Source organism: Erinaceus europaeus, chromosome 20 (genome assembly GCF_950295315.1).
Source record: "Erinaceus europaeus chromosome 20, mEriEur2.1, whole genome shotgun sequence".
Classification (NCBI taxonomy): domain Eukaryota; kingdom Metazoa; phylum Chordata; class Mammalia; order Eulipotyphla; family Erinaceidae; genus Erinaceus; species Erinaceus europaeus.
In genome coordinates this window covers 4,559,311-4,567,971 of record NC_080181.1, presented here as the reverse complement: position 1 = coordinate 4,567,971, position 8,661 = coordinate 4,559,311, and the positions used below count along the sequence as shown (strand labels likewise).

Below are 8,661 nucleotides of genomic sequence, written 5' to 3'. Positions count from 1 at the left end.
GGTTAGGACACAGAACTCTGGTGGTGGGAAGTGTATGGAATTGTACCCCTGTTATCTTACAATCTTGTTAGCCATTATTAAATCACAAATAAAAAATAAAAAAGGAAGGACCCATGCAAAGATCCTGGTTTGAGCCCCTGACTCCCCACCTGCAAAAGGGGGTAACTTTACAAGCTATGAAGCAGGTCTGCAGGTGTCTCTCTGTCTCTCTGTCTCTCTCATCAATTTCTCTCTGTCCAAGCACCCTGAGAAATAATAAGAAAAAAAAGCCACAGGAGTAGTAGATTCGTAGTGCAGGCTCCAAGCCCCAGTGATAATCCCAGAGGCAAAAATAAAAACAAATAATAATAGTAATAATAATAATAATACATAAAAAAGGGAAAAATGGCCACCAAGAGCAGTGGATTTATGTGGCAGACACTGAGCCCCAGCAATAACCTTTGTGGCAAAAAAAAAAAAGAAAGAAAGAAAAAAAAGAAAGCAGACTCTTCAGGCCTCCCACTCCAGTCTCCTTACCAGACAGATTGGACCAGTGGATGCTGCTATGGCTGCACAGCCAGGGATAACTGGCAGAACAAAGAGCCACTTAGCTTCTGAGATGAATGACTGGAGGCTTCGTGGCACCTATTATTTTCAACAATATGACTTCTCAAAAATGAGTGTCTCCATATTACAAGGCGGATAAAAAGGAGTTTGGATACACTGTGGGTGGGAATGCAAACTCTTGCAGACCATATGAAAACCAGTGTGGGGGGGCTGGGTGCTTTACCCAATAGAACACAGGGACTTTGTGGACCTGGGCTCAAGCCATCAGTCCCCAGCTGCAGGGGGATGGACGCTTCAAGGTCAGTGGAGCAGTGTTGCAGGTGTCTCTCCTCTCTGCCGCTCTCTCTATCCCTCCATTTCCTAGGCTCTACTAAAAAAAAAAAAAGAAAAAACGAAAAGAAGAAAAAAAAACATAAGAGTTAAGTCATGTATGCACTGAGCCCCAGCAGTAACCCTGGCAGCAATAAATAAATAAATAAAATAGTATGGAGAATCCTTAAATAAATAAAGATAGAAATACCTTATGAGACAGCAGTATAATTCCTAGGCATATATCCAAGGCCATGGAAGTAGTGATCTGAAGGATACATGCACCCCTATATTAACAGCTGAGTTATTCAAAATAGCCGAAATATGGACGCAAGCTAAACATCCAGAGACAGGTGATGGGTTAAGGCATCTGCAGCAAATATATTCAATGGATCACTACCCTTCAGTCGAAAAAGATGGCACTGCATTATTTAGAACAGAGCGAATGAAAATAAAGATTATTATGCTCGAAGTAAGCAGAGAGATTAAGGACAACTACCGGATGGCTTCACTCATCTGTGGGATGGAAACGACTGAAACATATTAACATATAGAAAAAAAGTGACAAACCTCTCTTGGGCTTTGTGAGAACTATGGTGGTATTGGAATGAGGACACAGAACGTTGGTGAATCGTGTGGTGACTTCCAAGCACCCTGAGCGACTGAAACTATACCCCTGAAATCTTAGAATTGTGTAGGGCACAGTTAAAACCAGTACCAAAGCAAAGGGGTGGGCAGAGAAAATCAAGTCCATCTCATTAATGATTCAGACGCTGAGAATTCGCAATTCTGGGAAATGGAGAGGCTGATTCCGTCTCCTCAGTTCTGCCTGTCAGCCCATGGAGGCAGGCAGCGCCCAGCCCTCTGGCACTTCTGTGTGGCCTAGACTGCGGGATGTGTTGGCATCCTGGCAGACAGCATGGGCTGACCCACCCCACTGTCCTCTGGACCTGGTGGGTGGTGCTGGTGAAGCTATGGGCAAGGACTGGGAAGGTAGAACAGATGAATGTCCACCTCTGCACCCGGGTGAGAGATGCTTTGGTGAGTCTCACTGCCTGCTTGTGTGAACCCTGTCCCACCCAGAGAGTGTAGGGCAGTCAGCAACCTGGACAGGAGGCAGTGAGACAGGACCACAAAGGAATTAGCTAAACAGACAGTGCACACTTGCAGTGTTCTCTCAATAGCCACAGAGCGTGAAGCAGCCTACTCACAGACCTGTCCCCTCCACAGCAGGACTGGCTCCTTGGCTGACTGCCCTCATGGAGTGTAACCTTTGTGAATCCTGGGACCCTGCTCCTAGTCACCTCCACTCATCGGGCATGGGCAGATCAACAGCTGGTCCCCATCTGCACTTGGCAATATACTCCCATCCGTCTCATGTCCTGTATCTTCATTCAAGCACCCATATTCTATGCTGAGAGAACTGCTGCCTGTCCACAGCGAGTTTTCCCAGAAGAAAAAAAAATCATTTTAACACTTTATAGAGTTCAGTGTCCACATTTCCTTAGACACATTCTAAGAAATACTGACACAATTTGTGGATACTCATCTAGTCAATCTGAATGCCCCAAAGTTATCTTTCTTGCATAGAAGATTATCAAAACTTGCTAAATCCTTGCAAAAGTTCCATTACAAATGAACTGGGTCTGGCCTGAGGGGCTGAACCACCCAGAGGAACCAACACCAGCTTTTAAAACTTTTCTAAACAGATAAGACATAGATGTTGAACCATTATTATTATTATTATTATTATTAATTTTTCTCAAGAAGCTACAAAGAGGGAGTCGGGCAGTAGCACAGCAGGTTAAGCGCACGTGGCGCAAAGCGCAAGGACCGGCATAAGGATCCTGGTTCAAGCCCCTGGCTCCCCACCATAAGGGGAGTCGTTTCACAGGCGGTGAAGCAGGTCTGCAGATGTCTGTCTTTCTCTCCCTCTCTCTGTTTTCCCCTCCTCTCTCCATTTCTTTCTTTCCTACCCAACAACGACAACATCATCAACAATAGCTACAATAACAATAAAAACGAAGAAAAAAAGAAGCCACAGAAAAAGCAGAATATAGCTAAGATTGATCAGATTGGTAATTGAATTTAAAGTACATATAAAGGTCAGTACAATAACTCCCCTGGGAGGGTGTTGGCTTCAACATAAGCCACCCAGGATCCAGCCCAGCCCCCACCACACGCGCGCAAGTCTCAGTGCTGGCGTGTCTTTTTCTCTTTCCCATTGCCTCTACCCGAAAAAGTCATCCCAAAGCAGAGAGGCTTCAACATGACGACAATATGAAATAAAAGAACATGCATCCTATCTATCATTTGATTCCCAACGTAAAAGGTTAAGAAGAAACTAAATATTAATCTGTTCAGAAAGAAATGAGAAATAAAGAAAAGTCTAGGCCATCAGCACAGAGGATATTCAAAATATGTTTGGGGCCGGGTGGTGGCGCACCTGGATGAGCGGTTGAGCGCACATGCTACAATGTGCAAGGACCCAGGTTCGAGTCCCCAGGCCCCACCTGCATGGGGAAAGCTTCACAGGTGGTGAAGCAGGGCTGCAGGTGTCTCTCTGTCTCTTTCTCTCTCTATCACCCCCTTCGCTCTCAATTTCTGGCTGTTTCTATCCAATAAATAAATTAAATAAAAAATATTTTAGGAGAGGTATGCATTCCTGTTATCTCTAGTCCTCTTATGCTCCCTCCCCCCCCCCCAGGGTTATTGCTGGTGTTCTGCCCTGCATGATTCCAGTGATCCAGCCAAACTTGTTTCAGATAAAGGGTTAGAGACAGACAGAAGGCCCCAGCACTGCTGCACCACTGTGAAACTGCCCAGGGAAAGTACTCTCATGTTGTGGTGGTAGTGGGGGGGGGGGGAAGGAGCTGGACTGGGTAGGAAGACCTAAAACCAAGCCTTCCCACATGCCGTATGTATTTATATAATCAGTGATTTAATGTGGGTCTGATGTGTGCTTGAGCATGGATGGCTGACTCCCCTGGAAGTTCTTCTGTCAGTCTACCTTGGCATGCCAGCCTTGTGGTCGAGCGAGATGTGGCCAGAGTACCCGGTGGGGAGGGGGGATTCCAACCTTCCTATCAGTCTCGCTGCATCACCCACCCCTCCCCCCTTTCTGGTGGGCTTCATCTTCCTTCTATTTCTATTTCCCTGTTCCTGCATCACCATCCACACTCTCATTGCCTTGCTCTCTTTCCCCTAACAAGGTGATATTGACCTCATTGGCCAGCTGGCTACTTCAGCTTAACTTGTAACTGCACAGCTAAATTTGTAACTGCGTCAATAAAGTTGTTCCGTTCCCAGCAACGGGACCCTAAAGACGTTTGTGTATCGTCCACTGCCATTATATGCTGGAAGACCCCTTTAGCAAGCTCATTCCTGCCTTGCCCCCCCCAACGGACCCCAACAATTTAATGTTGGTTTACAAAATTACAAGATAACAGGGGTACAATCCCACACCGTTCCCACCACCAGAGTTCTGTGTCCCCATTCCTTCCATTGGAAACTGCAGTGCTTCTCCCAAGGTCTCAGATATGAGGTAACTACTATTTCTATAACTATCTACCTAATATATATGTATTTGCTTTTGCTTTCCCTTCTCTCTTCAACAGGATTATCACAAAGGCTCAGTGCCTCAATTTTTTCCCTTTACTTCTTTTTTCATTATTATTTTATATGAGATAGGCAGAGATAGGATGAGAGAAGAGTAGAGAGAAAAAGAGGAGTCAGGCAGTGGTGCACCAGCTTCAGTGCACACAGTATGAAGTGCAAGGACCCGCCCAAAGATCCCAGTTCAAGTCCCTGGCTCCCCACCTGTCGCGAGGTTACCTCACAAACAATGAAGCAGGTCTGCAGGTGTCTATCTTTCTTTCTCCCTCTCTATCTTCCCCATCTCTCTCAATTTTTCCATGTTCTATTAAAAAAACAACAACAAAAAAGCGGAGAAAATGGTCACAGGAGCAATGGACTTGTAGTGTTGGTACTAAGCCCCAGGGATAACCCTGGAAGAAGACACAGAGAGATAGAGGGAGGGAGAGGGAGAGAGAGGGAGAGGGAGAGAGGGACAGAGGGAGAGAGGGACAGAGGGAGAGAGGGAGAGAGGGGAGGGGGAGAGAGAGGGAGAGAGGGAGAAAGAGAGAGGGAGAGAGGGGGAGGGGGAGAGAGGGAAAGAGGGAGAGAGGGGGAGGGAAAGAGAGAGAGAGAGAGACACTTTTGCAGCCCTGCTCCACCAGTGCTGAAGCTTCTCCCCTACAGGAGGAAACCAGGGACTTGAACCCGGGTCCTCGGGCATGGTAACCTGGAACCCATACTCTATCCTTTTAATGTGATTTTAGCCATTCTGATGCTCTGAGTCTCCGTTATAATTTATAAGAAGACCTAGTTATTTCAGGAGAGGGAGCAGCTCAGAGTGTTGCCCACCCAGCCGCGGGGAAGCAGACAGGTCTGGCCCTGGCCCCAGGCTGCAGGCTGCTTGCAGTAAGGATCACAAAGGCTGTTGGGCCAGAGGTTCAGCTACGGTTCATGCTCGCCAAGGGCCTTGCAGAACTGCCACAAACCGGGAACAGAAAAGCAAGGGAGAGGTGGGTGGGGAAGACAGCACAATGGCTCTGCGAAAGATGATGCCTGCGGCTCCAAAGGCCTTAGGTGTTAGATTCTCAAGCATGAGGTCCTGAGTTTGATCTCTGGCATCAAACATGCCAAAGTGATGTTCCACTTTACATAAACAAACCATCCAGTAAGCCAACAAACAGTACTGTGCCCAGAGCTTAGCCTGCTGCATTTCTGGAGGGCTCCCTGCTGTCTCACTGGAGGAAGCCTGGATGGTGAGCACCTCTGTGAGCCTTTACTCTCACCCTGCCTGGATCCAGCCACTCACCCCTCTTCTGGGTGAGGAGGGTACACACAAGTATCCAGCACACCAGCTCCTCCTTGCCCAGAAAGTCAGGTGCACCTGCTGACACAGGGACCTGGTTCTGCAGCCCCCGTGGGGAGAAATGACTCACACTGCGGAGGCTTCCTCAACAGTCCAGCTGTGCCATTTAACTAGTTCAGTGTCTCAGCAGACCACTCAGTATCTCAGGGCCGGTCCTCATTTGTAAACGAGTCTTCTGGGAGCTTACTTGTTGCTGGGCGCAAGGTGCGCAGCACGCTGCCTGCCGGGTTTATCGGGCAAATGTTTACTCACTAGTAGTTGCCATTAGCTGTGCAGGATTTGCTGAGAGTCTCAGGACTCACGCCTCACCACAATCTCTTCATGCCAGTACTGGGTTTTGGACTTTTCCCACTACCTGCACTTGCTCTTCTCCTTAAGGGTACTTGCTTTTAAGTTACATTTGTAGTAATATTCGTTGAACACTTGTTATGTACCAAAGCTACATACTGTGCTGAGTCCCATTTTAGAATCCTACATTGACTTTCTCTCATTCAAATTCAGAACCACTTCTAACAATTGACACAAGATGGACTTCTCACACACCATGATCACGACGATTGAAGGGAAATCAAGGGACACGATTCAGGTTGTAAATAACTGTTGTATGACGGGAGAGAAGGTTGGCAGTCCCCTTGACAAGGTTGTAAATAGCAGTGCCTGGCTTCTCCTCTCGGTCTGCTCCAAGTCCTGCAGTACCAAGTGACTTTCTCAGTGTCACTGCAGGAGAGGAGTGGTTTGACAGCATCGTGTCTTGACTACATTTTTTAAATTCTAAGTTTTTTGACACTTCTTGATGATAGTCTGAGTTGTAAGGGGTTGTGTTCTGGAAGAATGGCTTTCAAGTCTGACTCTGGGTCTTGGATGACTAGTATGAGAGTCGCCCTTTGCCCACCCATCCTCTTTGCACTTCTCATACTCAGATTTGTTGAGGCCTTTTCTTTGTTACACAAAGTCACATGATGATGGAGAAGCAGACTCGTGCGGAACCCCCAGCTCCGGAGGGTGGTATGCTGTCTCCAGGGACATCCTTCTCCCTTTGTCCAACAATAGGGGGCAGGACCCCATTCAGGCTGAGATCCAAGGAGAGATTTATCTTGTTTTTTGTTTTATTTTTGTCTCCAGGGTTATTGCTGGGGCTCGGTGACTGACCAATCCCACTGCCCCTGTAGCTATTTTTTTTTCCTGATTTTTTTTTTTTGTGTGTGTGTGTGTAGGACAGAGAGAAATTGAGAGAGGAGGGGAGGATAGAGAGGAAGAGAGAAAGACAGACACCTGCATACCTGCTCCTGCTTCACCGATTATGAAGCGACCCCGCTGCAGGTGGGGAGCCAGGGGCTCGAACCAGGGTCCTTGTGCTTCATACTATGTGCACTTAACCCGGCATGCTACTGCCCTCTCCTGAGACTTAACTCTCTAGGCCCCAAAATAAAAGCTACATCATGAGAAAGCTAGTGTTTATAGCAAAATCTGTCAATATTTATAAATGGCAACATATTTATAAATGGCAACTTTTAAGGGTTCTCTTTTTGGAATATTTTTCCACTAGTCTCTTTCAGTAGAATAAATCTGGTAACATTTGTAATTTCAAATGCATTTGACATAAACATAAATATATTACAGAAAAAGTCCAACCTTTGTCATCAGCTTGGAATGTGTTCTTTTTTCTCTGGAAGGAATCTCTTCAAAGGCAGGGCCAGCCCTCAGCCCCTCATCTCCTCTGGGCAGTGTCCTCTGGGCTTGGCCAGGTGCTGCCAGAGCCGGCGCTCCTTGTTGGAGACGGCAGTCCTTTTGTCAGCTGTAAACTGCTTTCTGGTTCAGGGAATAATAACCAGGAGGTTCTGTTAATAAGAGTCTCTAGTTCAGCCTGTTATCACAGGATGATTTTCTCATGGAGTACTTATTCTCAACATTCAAGGAATCAGTAACATTGTCATTTTAACAGCTTCTTTTTATGGCAGATGTCATAAGTATATTTTCTTCCCCTTCCAGCACACTGCCTATTATGCAGCTACAACTTTAACCAAGCCAAGTTGTAAGAGGTATAAATAAATAATTTTGCATTTCCCTCACAGGACAAATGACTAAATGCTAATTTGGAACCTGGCAAACTTGGCTTGCTTGTTAGAAAATTTTAGAATAATGTTCCCCCTTACTGCAATCCATGCCATATATTCTATTTTATATGGCAAATCCCCAAATGAATAAATGAGTTGTGCTACTCCTAATACTATTTTCTGGAAGACTGGAAACTTATGCATGGCAGAGAAATTTATTGTTGCTTCCACAGATTGAATCCTATTTTTTATTTATATATTCCTACCATCCAGGTGAAGTGATGCTGTTTCTACAAGTTTGTCTATATGATACCCAAGATATCACCGCTGATGTTTCTTGAACCACATTACTCCATGAGACTGAAAGTGCCGTCATTTTTAGCAAGTCCAGATAAGCCTGGGTGTCGGTGGATGCAGACCATGGAATTTGCTTTTCCTCCAAAGAGAGGGGGAGTCTCTCTTTGGATCCTGGCTCACTTTAAACTAGCTCGCAGATAGGAGGGTTCAGTCTTGGTGGAGAGAAGGCCCATGGCATCCAATGACCCTGAGCACTCTCTGGGAGCTCAGCCTCAAACTAGGCTCCCACACCCGGGAAGGCAGACCAGCACCCCAGCCCTGCTTCAGCTCCACCTGCTATCACAGCCTCTGTGTCAAAAGAGAAACTGTCGACTAGCTGTCCAGATGGTTTAGTCATGAGAGGCTAAAACTTTCCGGTAGGATTACCGGAAAATCTGACTTCTGACCTGATGTGCCAGATACTTTAAAGACACACCTTTGCTCATTTTGGTTGAATTTACGTAGTCTTGATATTAT

General features: G+C 46.2%; 1 pseudogene; it reads left to right on the top strand.

Moving 5' to 3' along the window:
• Positions 1-6,391: 6,391 nt before the first annotated feature.
• On the top strand, positions 6,392-6,460 carry LOC132535176 (U6atac minor spliceosomal RNA; annotated as a pseudogene).
• The last annotated feature ends 2,201 nt before the right edge of the window (positions 6,461-8,661 follow it).